This window comes from Panthera tigris, chromosome B2 (assembly GCF_018350195.1).
Source record: "Panthera tigris isolate Pti1 chromosome B2, P.tigris_Pti1_mat1.1, whole genome shotgun sequence".
Classification (NCBI taxonomy): Eukaryota; Metazoa; Chordata; class Mammalia; order Carnivora; family Felidae; genus Panthera; species Panthera tigris.
This window is the reverse complement of record NC_056664.1, coordinates 144,983,107-144,996,400: the sequence shown is the minus strand read 5'-3', so window position 1 is coordinate 144,996,400 and position 13,294 is coordinate 144,983,107. Positions and strand designations below refer to the sequence as shown.

General features: G+C 39.4%; 1 protein-coding gene across 2 annotated transcripts in view; it reads left to right on the top strand.

The window, feature by feature from the left end:
* PRKN (parkin RBR E3 ubiquitin protein ligase) overlaps positions 1 to 13,294 on the top strand; it is a 1,336,804-nt gene that overhangs the window by 23,769 nt on the left and 1,299,741 nt on the right. The window lies entirely within an intron of this gene.

The following is a 13,294-nucleotide window of genomic DNA, read 5'->3' as shown; positions in this document are numbered from 1 at the left end:
GTTCATGCTCTGTCTCTCTCTGTCCCAAAAATAAAAGTAAAAAAGTTGAAAAAAAAAATGGTAAAGTTCAATGTGGTAAAGATAACATTTTTGTAAGTTTTTTACATGTATTAATTTTTTATTAAAAAATGGAGATTTATTGTAGTTGTCTTTCATTAGAATCCTCAAATATAGGGGCGTCTGGGTGGCTCAATTGGTTAAACCTCCCACTTCGGCTCAGGTCATTATCTCACGGTTTGTGGGTTTGAGCCCCGCATCAGGCGCTGCACTGACCGCTCAGAGCCTGGAGCCTACTTTTGGATTCTGTCTCCCTCTCTCTCTGCCCCACTGCCTCTCTCTCTCTCTCTCTCTCTCTCTCTCTCTCTCTCAAAAATAAACAAACATTTTTAAAAAAATTTAAAAAGAATCCTCAAACATAAAGGTCAGAAACATAGTCTCTGTACTGCTTTTCAAATTCAGTAGTTTAATATTTACCTTTTTTCTTCTAGACACTCAGCAGCCTAATATTACAGTCTGTTTTTCTGAAACTCTAGGGAAAGGTTGAATAGTTAGTTCCTAGTAGGCAGATAAGATGTGGAATAAGGTTTTCCTGGTAGTCCAAAACGTAGAATACTGTTGAAGCCTACAATAAAATCTTAAGTAAAGCGTTAGTAAGTGAAAGTTGGGTCATTTAGTTTTTACATAAATGATTTTTAAAATTGGCTTTTAGCATGCCTTTATGGTTAAATCAATCCCCTTAGATATCAATCAACAATGTACAGGCAATGAAGCCTTTCTCTGACACTGATTCATTAGGAAAGCTCATTTAAGGAGTTAAACATCTCTCACTTGTCAACACTGAGATAATTATGCACTATTAATTCTCAGTCATTTCAAAAAGTGCTATTTTAAAACTATTCATTTCATCAGTCCTGAGCACTAGGATAAGGTAGACAGCCTGCTGTAAACCAATTTAAGATGTGATTACACTGCTTTATTCCTGCAATGCACGAATCAGAAACTTGATTTAATGTGAATACGGCTTTTGAAATGTTTCTTACTTCATTTTAAGAGATGAATATGATTAGGCAACCTTGAGAGGACAAAGGAGTTGATGTAGAAGAAAGGAGCTTTAATTTATTCTTCCATTTGCAGAATCAAGGTGGTGGGTGGGGAGGACTGAGGGAGAAACTCAGGAAATGGTAGTTTTCTTTGTCATTTTGTTTAAATGAAGCTTTTGTGTGTATCTGCTCCCTGCTTATTGTCAGCCTAGAATTAGTGTTGTTTATACTTCTTTACAATGACCATCTATGGAGGAACTAGAATATGAATTTTTTCTAAGTAGAAGAATTTCGTTGCTTCACTACTTAAAGTTACTTGCACAGGAATGATTTTAGATAACCAGAGAATCAATCTATCATGGCAGATATTTGGAAACATTGATTTCAACACTCTGCCAAATGTGTAGTGTTCAAAGTTCATTAATATGCAGGCATAAATGTTATTGTATAAAATTTCAACTCAGCTATTTTAAGACACATCAGTTTATGGAAAATACTTAGTTTTGCAAAGACATTATAACGTGGTTTGATTTTTATCACTTTGTTTAATAGAAGATACACGGATATTGTTGATAAGTGAAACACTTCCCCACATATAGTCATGTGCTTCTTATTGGTTTTATTCTGTGGGGTGTGTGTGTGTGTGTGTGTGTGTGTGTGTGTGTGTGTGTGTGTGTTTCTGTCTGGAAATAAAGGAGAACAAGAGCAGCCGTAATTTTGCCAACCCCAAATACCAGTGATAAAGTCTTAACTTTTGTTGATGTTTCAACTGATATTGAGTCTGGTTGTGCACTGAACTTAAAAAAAAGAAAAAAAAAAGACTTGTTTGTTGATCTGTGACTTTCCAGGCGGTCTTTTTACATTGTTTCAACCCTAGATCAATTAAACAGGTGTGCTGGACTTTTGTATATACTAACTGGTTTTTGTCACATTTAAAAGATTACTAGTTTATGTAAGTTATGGTTGGAGTAGGCTTAATTCTAGTGCTGACCCAGTGAGTCAATTTTTAAAAATATATCTCAGGTTCAGTTCAGGTTCAGTGGTTCAGTTGTTAGAGTATCTAACTCTTGATCTCAGGGTCCTGAGTTCAAACCCCACATTGGGCATTGGGTGAGAAGCCTACTTAAAAAAAAAGACTAAAATACATCTCAAATAAAAAAAAAAACTTTTAAATTACATAAATCTCTTATTTGTGATTCTATCAAGAATCTCTTATTTGTGATTCTGATAAGAGTCTATTTCCATTTTTAATTCTTGTCTTCATGTGCAAGTGTTAAGTAAATATTGTGGCATAAGGTCTTTTACAAAAGTCCCTTCTTAGGGACTTTTAAGCATTGCTTTTTCGGCTAAACCAATAGCTCTTTTCTTGTTCATTTCAATGATAATCATATTTGATTTTGGTTTGTCACCAATGGATAGTAAATAAAAATGACATTTTATAAGTTTAACTTTATTGGGTACATCTGAATTGATATTAGTGCTTGGATTTTAATGGTTAGCATCGCTGATTCCTTTATTCAGCAAGCTTGTATGGATCTCTGAGGAGGGCCAGGTCCCAGTCTTTACAAACCAAAACAGTTTTACCTTCATATTCTGCTCTTTAGAAGCTTGTGTTTAGTTGGAGAGACAAGTTATAAGTATACAACATAAATACTAGCAATGCACGCCATGAAGCATTTAGCAAAGGAAAAAGCAGTACAGATTGGAGTGATTGTGTACTCATCAAAAGATGAATCTTGAGTTGGACCTCGAAGAACGTAAAGCATTTGTAAAATTGAGAGGAACGGAAAGAAGAGGAGTAAAGGATGTGTGATTGATAGGAGTGAATGGCGTTGAAGGATGGTTAGGAAATGGGTTAGTTTGAAGTAGAGACTCATACAGAATTACAGTGGGTTTCAAAAAGACTAGGAAGAAGGGAGGGAGTGGCATTAACATTTGATACCTACTATTTTCTGTATTTGACTTGAATTAGGCCACTTAATTCTCAAAATATAATCCTGTAATTTGATGTTGTGATCCTTATTTTGCAATCAAGGAAGCCAAATTGTAGAATCTTGCTGAAGACCACCAAATGAAGAAGCAGGTGGAGTTCTGGTGTGAATAGTCAAGTCTCTGTCATCAAAGCATTTGCTATTTCGCCTGTACTGACACAAAATGGTGGACACAACTTCGATTGTTTGCTGGTTTTACAAATCGAACCTGCTTGAAACATAGCTTGTCATCTCTTTTTCTTCTTCTCAAATCAGTTTCTTCCAACTTATTTTTATTAATGACTTTATCATTCTTCCAATCACTCAGACTTAAAACATTGGAGGAATTTATATTCTTTTTTCTTTAAATTTTGTAATGTTTATTTATTTTTGAGAAAGAGAGACAGAGCATGAGTGGGGGAGGGGAGAGAGAGAGGGAGACACAGACTCCGAAGCAGGCTCCAGGGTCTGAGCTGTCAGCCCAGTGCCCGACGCAGGGCTCGAACCCAAAAACCGTGAGATCGTGACCTGAGCCGAAGTTGGATGCTTAACCGACTAACCCACCCAGGCGTCCCGGAGTAATTTATATTCTTAAAATTAGCTTTTATTTCATATATGACGTTTGAAAGTAAAATGTGAGGAGATATAGGCAAAGAAAAGATTATACATTAATATTTTTCTTATTCATCTTTTACTCTAGTAAGCCTAACTTATTGGTAATCTCCTTTGTACTGAATATACTTATCATGTTCCACAACTTACTAGATGTTATTTAGTCAGGGTTTCATCACAGTAGCTAGAAAGAGTTGATTCAGTTATAGACTGTTAACCTTGTATATTTTGTCATAATGTGGCAGATTTTTGGCACATATTTTTTTCTCCATATTTCAACATTTGATTATATATTGATTTCAATTGATTTTTTCCTTCATTGTAGGTCTTTTTCCCCCACCCCTCCAGTAAGATTCTAAAAAGGCAAGAATATTTCAATATCTTCTCCACACTTTGCTTGTTGCTTGGTAGTTGATATGAATCTGGTGAGTTATAATACATATAATCATCTGAAACATTTGACATATAAGGCCCCTATAGCCTTGTTTCTATTCTGGTGGTTACGTACAGCTAATACCAACCATTATATAATCCTAAACCATTCATGGGAGTAATTTAATAGTAATTACAGAATGGCTAACAAAATTCTTTTAATGGACAATGAAGAGCTCTTCAAAAAATGTTGAAGTACCATTATCTCTGAACTTCCGCCACTGGGGCTGATTTATGAGTACCACTCTCTGATCAAGAAACCTCTTATAGATTGTATACATTCTAGAGGTTGGTTGGGTTTAGGTAGGAGTAAAATTTAAGGCATTCTGCTTCCTTCCAAGTATGAGGGACTAAAACTCTACTGGAATTCCCTTCCCCCTAAGAGGAAACAGCCAGAAAAACCTGAACATAATACAAAAACAACTGCTCAGAAGTACTCAAGAGTAAAGAGAAGCAGAAGGACTGGTGGTTAGTGTGCACTGGCTTGGAGGAGGGGAGATAGTATGAGGGACTAAAACTCTACTGGAATTCCCTTCCCCCTAAGAGGAAACAGCCAGAAAAACCTGAACATAATACAAAAACAACTGCTCAGAAGTACTCAAGAGTAAAGAGAAGCAGAAGGACTGGTGGTTAGTGTGCACTGGCTTGGAGGAGGGGAGATAGGAGGCTATAGAAATATGTTCCGGTCTTAGAAGCTTTTTTTTTAATTAAAAAAAATAATGTTTATTTATTTTTGAGAGAGACAGAGTGTGAGAGGGGGAGGAGCAGAGAGAGAGAGAGAGAGAGAGAGAGAAGAGAGAGGGACAGAATCTGAAGTAGCTCTAGGCTCCCAGCTGTCAGCACAGAGCCCGACTCGGGGCTCGAACCCACGAACCACGAGATCATGACCTGAGCCGAAGATGGACGCTTAACTGATGGAGCCACCCGGGTGCCCCCCTCCAGTCTCAGAAGCTTTTAGCCTAGAGCCAAGTACAGGACCTGTAGTTGGATAGGGTCCATGGGAAGAAACTCAGTCTTTCTTGCCAGGGGAGTCAAAAAAGTGAGGCCCTTTGGCTTTGGTACCTACAATCTTTAGGGCTTGACTGGAGTTCTCATGCTCATGTGATGGTTCTTGAACTCCAGCCAGCATGTAGAATCATAGACAGCAAGACCAAGAGCAGCAAAGAACTTGCAGCAAAAAGTAGCGAACCAGCTTACTATCCCCTTAAAAGGGCTTTCCTCTCGGCCTATCAGTGACTTCCATTTGTATCTCAGTAATACAGACTGTGTCCCATGGCCAACGTTGGCTGGAAAATATAGCTTTAAAAATCTAGGCACACTGCCACCCCCCAGTGATGCTATTGGGGTTCTATTAGCAAGAAGAAAGGGAAAAAAGATAGGAACTAGTCAACCAGCAGGATTTGGCATAGTTACAGATGCTTTATATACACTGATCCTCTTCTAGAACCCACCGTCACATCTGCTGGGATGTTCAAGCAAGGAGGAGGAAAAGCATCCTTTAAAAAGCAGACTTTTTCTTAACATGTGTAGATCGAAACATACATGCCAAATCCCTGGGGGTTCCTATGATTGCCGATCCCCAAAACGGGCAAAGCAGCTTAGGAAAGTATCTAAGTGTCATCTCTACCTTCTTCCTGGCTCATGTTCTTCATGACTTCTCATCCTCAACTGTCTACTTCTTCCTATGTGGTGACGTAAGAACATCATTCATCCGACAGAATATAGTGGAAGAAATGAAAAGGGACCGGGAATTTTCATTTTTAACAAGCACTCCTCCCTCAAGAAATGAGATTATCAAATTGCTAACAGTCACTAAAAATAGATATGTAAAATCGATTCAAAACCTTCTTTAGTAGCTTTTGCAATTTTCTGAGTAGGTTTGCACTGAACTTCAACAAAAGCCTAAACTATTGCTTGAACAGATGCTTCCCAACTTTTTGCTGCCGTAGCATACATAGGAAACACTACTTACTACTTGTATTTTTCTATTTCTGTTGTTGATGTTTCTCTGTGTTTAATATTCTCTTATAGAAAACATAAAACATTTTTATTATCAAAAGCATGAAGGTTATGTGGAAGTTGAGAGAACAATGTAATGAACTCCCACGTGCTGCCCACCCAACTTTAACCTCATTAGTCTGTACTCCCACCACCCTCCCCCCCCACCCCCGCCCCGGTCCCCCACACCTAGACTGTTTGGAAGCAAACATATGGATTCTGAATTGAACAATCTGTTAAAAAAAAATTACGAGACAGTGGAACATATTTGAATACTAATTTGATATTAAGGAAATATTGTTAAGTTTTTAGTGTGTTAATGGTATTTTTGTATATTTTAAATGAGCCCTCACCATTTTGAGATACATTCTGAAATATTTATGGATGAAATAATGTAATCTCAGGGATTTGCTTAAATTTGCTTTTTTTATTTAAAAAAATTTTTTAATGTTTATTTTTGAGAGAGAGAGAGAGACAGAGTGTGAATGGGGGAGGGATAGAGAGAGAGGGAGACACAGAATCCGAAGCAGGCTCCAGGCTCTGAACTGTCAGCCCAGAGCCCAATGTGGGGCTCAAACCGATGAACTGCGAGATCATGACCTGAGCCGAAGTTGGACGCTTAACCAACTGAGCCACCCAGGCACCCCTAAAATTTGCTTTTTTAAAGTCCTTACTATCACAAATTATTTGAATAAACAGTTCAGTGAATCCAGTGTCTAATTTCCCCACAAACAAATGGATGCTTTTCCAAATGGCTTTTCTATTCCCAGACATTGAAGTCTAGTCAGGGGCATAGGAAAAAGTCCACCAACTTTTAAATCAAGTTTCATAAAGAAACCCACAATCCAAACAGGGCTTGAACTTGCTTCTTTCTCTCATGGGCATGGCCTTCCCCCATGTTTGCAGAGCCACATCTGCCTTAGGATTTAGAATTGAACTCCTTGGCCTCAAAAACAAACATTTTAATGATCTAGCTCTTTAATTATGTTTTTTTTTTCCCTAAACCTTTTTTTTTTTTTTTATTTCCACAATCTTTAGATCATTGCTACTGGGATATCTTCTGTATTTATTTTATCTTATCTTATTTTATTTTATTTTATTTTATTTATTTTATTATTTTATTTTATTTTATTATTTTATTTTATTTTATTTTATTTTATTTTATTTTATTTTATTTTATTTTATTTTATTATTGCTCTCTACCAGTCTCTTTATCTCCCATCCTCCTCTCTCTTCAAAGTGTTTTCTGTAATCAATTTATCTGTAGAAAGAAAGGAAATGACATTTACTGAACACCTTGTATCAGGCATTGCATGTAGGTAGATGCTCATTTAAACTTCAAAACAGCCATGAATTCTGCATATTGCCATTGTGTAAACAGTAGTCTTAGGCTCAGAGAGGTAAAAACTGCTCGGGCACCTGGGTGGCTCAGTTGGTTGGGTGTCTGACTTCAGCTCAGGTCGTGATCTCATGGTTCTTGGGTTCCAGGCCTACGTTGGGCTCTCTGCTGCAGCTCAGAGCTCAGAGCCAGGGGCCTGCTTCAGATTCTGTGTCTCCGTCTCTCTGTTCCCCTCCCCCACTCACGCTCTGTCTCTTTCTCTCAAAAATAAACATTAAATAAAAAAAAAAAAAAAAAAACCTGCTGAAGAGCAGGAGTCAGTGGGAGGTTAGCCAAGATTGGACTATAGTTTCTCCAACTCTAAACTCCAGGTACTTCCATTTCGACCATATGTTTCTATAATGTTTTTAATATTTCTAAGTATTGCTTGGAGCCTCTTTAATTTATACAGTTATGACTTATGTTTTCCAGCCCAGGACCAATTATAATTTTCTCAGGTTCAGAATTAATTTCCTAAGTTATGAAAAATCACTGGGGGTCTCTCTGAACTCAACTTTTACATTGTCCTCTTTATTTAAAAAAATTGTTTTTAATGTTTATTTTTGAGAGAGACAGAGACAGAGACAGAGACAGAGCATGAGTAGAGGAGGAGCAAAGAGAGAGGGAGACACAGAATCTGAAGCAGGCTCCAGGCTCTGAGCTGTCAGCACCGAGCCCAACGTGGGACTTCAACCCACAAACCACAATATCATGACCCAAGCTGAAGTTGGTGGCTTAACCGACTGAGCTGCCCAGGCGCCCCTACATTGTCCTCTTTAAATGTACATATGATGTGGCTAGGTAACTGAGACATACCCACTTCCAAAGGTCAGAAATAATATTGAACAGTAAAGTAGAATTTTGTGAAAAATTTCCTGTTGAATTGATGGAACAATGAATGGGGAAAATATACCCTGTAAGACATAGAATGTTTTTGCAGATCTAATTTTACAAAAAAAGTCATGTCCTGGCATTCTTAAATGGGGCTATAAACTTAGTAATATTTCAGTAGCAATAACAAGATGTTAAATATGACTCTTCATTCCAGAAATTTTAGGTTTTCTTAATGATAGTTACCATTACTGAGAGCAACCAACCTTGAGAGTGTATTTAACTTAGATTTTGAACTAATGCTTGATATGACTTCAATTTCTGTGACCCAGAAATATTGACGTGCTAATTTTCTGAGTTAAAAACTTTCTTTTTATGTTTTTGTCCTTGCTTAAATGGGCAAACGCTGGCTAAATGTCTTGGAGAATATAGTATTTTCAGGAAATGACAAGAAGTATTGATTTACCTTATTCTTCTTCCCTCAAGCAGAACAGCCATAAAATATGTTCAATTTCTTCTCATTTCTGTCTGCTGATGACACTGACTTGTGGTGCAGGTGCTGGGTGTGGACGTGATAGGAGCATATTGACAGTTACTAGCATTTGAGTTCAAAGCTTTAGAGCCAGAAAGCATACTGACAAATCCGGCTACAACTTTATTAACTTCATGATTGTGGCACTAAATTTTATTTGTTAGTTATAAAAATGAATGTAGGCCTGACAGAAAATCCAGATGAAGCACATTCCTTTTGGATTAAAACTTCACATTTAACATGAAACCTGCTCTGGGTCTATTTTGGAAATCTTAGACCATTTAACATGTAATGTATCATTACATTTCAAAAAAAGGTATTATTAAATGGAATTAAATTCAAATCAAGTTAAATAATTCTATACCAGATACTGATTTTTTTTTTTTTTTACCAATGAAAGGTTAAAATTTAACTCAATTTGACTTATGTACAATTTTTCAGTGTGTTCTTAGGTTTTTCACAGGGCACTGAATTCTTGTAGGACTATGAGTTCTCTTAGGAGTGATACAATTTAATTTGGAGAAACTTTCAGGGATTCCAGAAGCTCAGAAGTACCCATCTGTTCATTTTGTGTCTAGGGGACACTTGTGCAAATAGGCAGGTTTCCAAGGCCACCATGAAACACGTGCATCAAGCTTGCTTACTTTTCCTCTTTAGTTCTGTGTCTGAAGGCCTCTTGTTCTGCTGATTGCCGTGATTATTACCCTTATCTCTGGCATGTAGAATGAGGGAAGCTGTCAGGATTAACCTACTGATTACAGCTATTGCCTGGAATGCCTCCCAGAACTCTACCACATCCACAAGCACCAAGTTTCTCGAGTGTTCATCCCTGGAGCTGCACAAGGTCAACGGACACATTTTCTTGAGGGGGTGAAGGTGGCGGGTATATTCAGTACCACAGGTGTGTCATTAAAATCCATGTGCAGTTTGAATTGTCTGACTTATTCCTGGTATCGGCTCCTTGTTGCATTCTTTCAGTCACTGTGCACCTCTTCAAATAGCTCTTTTAAAACAGCTGCAGTTCAACTTTATTAGGCACCAGGAGTTCTGAGATCCCAGGTGGTGATTTGGAATATTTTGAGGGATCTGTGTGTCGATAACTAAAGTTGCTTAGAAGCAAAAACAGCTATTGGCATCTTATATTTTGGTGATAGAGGAGTGAAATCTAATGGTTGGATAATTCTCCTTTTCCAAGTTGAATCCCTTTAATACATTTGGGGAAGAGACTATCAGAGAGATGGTCGTTGCATCCAGTGCTGCTCTACCCCTCACATCTGTTTCGGACAGCTCTTCGTAGAGCTGCTCAGTGCTGACCTAAAACCATATTAAGAGGAAAACCTGAAGACAAACTCTCAGCATCCTTCCTTCCCAAAAGCGGAACTAACAACGTGCCTTCTTGATTCTTACACTTTTGTGATGAATGTTTGGATGGATCAGCACGTTATCTCTACTGAGGATGCAGCTGTAGTGGCAGATGTTGTGAGGCGATGAATGAGACAAGATGGGTCAGGAAAAAAAAGCAAGATGGCTGCTCTAGGCACCACCTGTGGGCACATAAATCTTACAGGGTTTAATTATGAGGCACAACCTCTTACCTGAAACATAGTCATCAGGTAAATAAGCTGAAACTGATCTAGTTTGCCCTTGGTCAGTCTCATTCATTCATTTTACATTGGTTCCTATAATTAAGAGAGTGGGCACGGCCGAGGAATTGGATAACAAGGCACATGCAGATATTGTGGGGAAAGAGAGTCTTGTCCATGCTTGGAGTCTCCAAGACCACCCTTTAAGTTTATTTATTTATTTTGAAGGAGGGAGGGAGGGAGAGAGAGAGAGAGGGAGAGGGAGAGAGAGAGAGAGAGAGAGCGCGCCAAGCAGGGGAGGGGCAGGGAGAAGAAGAGACAGAATCTCAAGCAGGCTCTAGCACAGAGTCCAATGCTTGACTGGATCCCATGAACTGTGAGATCGTAACCTGAGCCCAAAACAAGAGTTGCATGCTTAACTGAACCACCCAGGTGCCCCAAGACCACCCTCAGTTTTAATTATTTGCCTAAAGTACTCATGCAACTCAGGAAAGCTGTTATACTCACAGTTATGGTTTATTACAGTGACAAAGAGATTAAAAGGACAAAGGTAAGAGGAAGATATGGCAGAGTACGGATGACACCATATGCAGGCTTCCACTTGTCTTCTCCCAGGGGGGGTTTGTGGACGGTGCTTAATTTTCCCAGCAAGGATGTGTGACATGTGTGGATTGTTGTAAGCCTGGTGTCCAGGAACTTTGTAGACAGGGGCCTTCCGCATGGCTGACCTTAGTTACTCGATCTCCAGGCCCTCCAGAGGCCAAACTAATAGTGTGGTCCAGGCCCCAGGTGAACAAAAATGAATGTTTACCATAAATCACATTGTTAGCATAAACTGTGTGGTGCGTCTGAAGGCTTCAGGTATTAAACGACACTTAGATATTCCAAGAGCTTAGAGGTTATGTCCCAGGAGCAAGTAAAGGACCAGTCCTTTATTTAGGAGTATATGGTATTCGGACACCCCAGGTCTGCTAAGTTACACAGCACAGCACACATCCATGCTAACACACAGGGCAGTGAAATCCACGTTGGGCTGTCTGGATGAGGTCTTGAAAACAAAGATCAGTGATCATAAAGGGGTAGAAACCTGGGGAATGAGATACACAGGCACATGGCTCATGGCTCAGACTATAGTTGGAACCAGAGTCCCAGGTATAAGGGCCTATGCAGTAGAGTTTGTAGACCCAGTCCGGACTTCTGGTGCCAGGAAACCAGTAACAATAAAATCTCCATAACTGGACACTCAGGTCCCTAAGCTGAGCACTTGGATCCTCCTCTGCTCTCTACCTGAAGCCAGAATCGGGGTGGGGCAGAGCAGAGGGCTGTAGTGATGTTGCAGTGGAAGATAGGGTCAAGGAGCAGAGCAAACGTCATTGTTTAGCAACCTTTATCTTCTCCAGATGATGACAGAGCGAGTACTTTCATTGCCCCTCACTGGTGCCTTTGAGGAAGAATCCCTCAGAATGTCTGTACAGGTGCTCATTTCAGTGTTATTAGCTATTTGTAAATCTCTAGGCCTCGGTTTTCTGTTTTGTAAAGTGAGGAGGAATGACGATGTACAGCATGTCTGAGGTTTCTTCCTTCTCTAATATTTTGTAATTTTATTCCAAAAGGAAGCCATTTCCATAAATTAGGTTTCTTCTCTTTTTCATGGCATTATCTCATTTTCTTCAGTTTTCCTTTGCATTTTCCATCTTGGCTTGGCTGCTTCTGTTTTGTAAGCAACAAACATTTCTTATAGAAATATAATCCTGCTGTATTCAGGATTATAATCCGCTGAAGTGGGGAGGGGGCAAGGTTAAGGAATTCCCAAACTTAACCGAAGCCATAGTTCTCTGCAGGGTGGGGCTTATAGCTTGGCTAAGGGATTGTTAGCATGGCTTCTGGAGATTTCTGGGAGACCAATGCCTGTTCTGATTCTGTAGAAATAGAGTTCAGGTTAGTGCTCAGACCAGACGGTACAAGTTTAAGGGGATTGAAGATGGTGCATTAGCTCTCTCTTTGTTTCTTCTTCGTCCTTTGCTTTCTCTCTCTCTCTCTCTCTCTCTCTCTCTCTCTCTCTTATTCTCTCCCACTTCTCTCTCTTTCTCTTTCAACACATATTTACTCTGTGCCTGCAATGTGCTAAGCACCGATATAAGTGAATGAAACAAAGACAAATCCCTTCCCTCAAAGAGCTTATAGGATCAGATAGTACAATATACAACATGCTAGATACTGATAATATTGTGGAGAAAAATAAAAACCAGAAAGGGGGTTAGGAAATACGGAGTGAGAGCGAGCCTCACCTCACTGAATCAGAGCCTGGAGAATGAAGAGTCAGCCGAATCCTGAGCTTCCTATGGTGGCTGGTACAAGCAGAGGTAGGACATAAACGAGACTGTCCCTGATGTGTTAGTGAAAACGAGTTGGGGAGGAGTGGGGTGGAAGAAAGGAGAGGGAGGACAGGCTTCTCTGGAAGAGTTTCCAATCCTGGATTTCCTCTTCCGTCTTCAATGCGCTAAAGTATGTTTGTGTCTGGATATACTGTCCCCTGCATGTCATGCAACATGTAACTCCACAATCACAGGAAGTGGCACTGGTCCTGAGGTAAGGAAGCTCCTGGAACATATTCGGATGAGATTGCCTGCAGAGAGGGTTCAGTCTTTAGGTCTGAGCCAGTAGATACTGCCCTGATTCCTGAGGTTTCATGTGACCCCACTTGGATGAAGGCACCATTTGCAGCAGGCGATGGGAGCCAGAAGACAGCTTGTCTCTGTCTTAGGGGGCGTTACTGATTTCTCTGCTGCTGGGTATTCTGAGTCCTTCAGAATCAGAGCTGTACAAAGTATGACTAGTGAGCTCATGGTGGTGCAAGAAACTAATTCAGCAAGTTATGTCTAGTTTTTTGCGTTTTGTTTTTTTAATGGAATAGAATA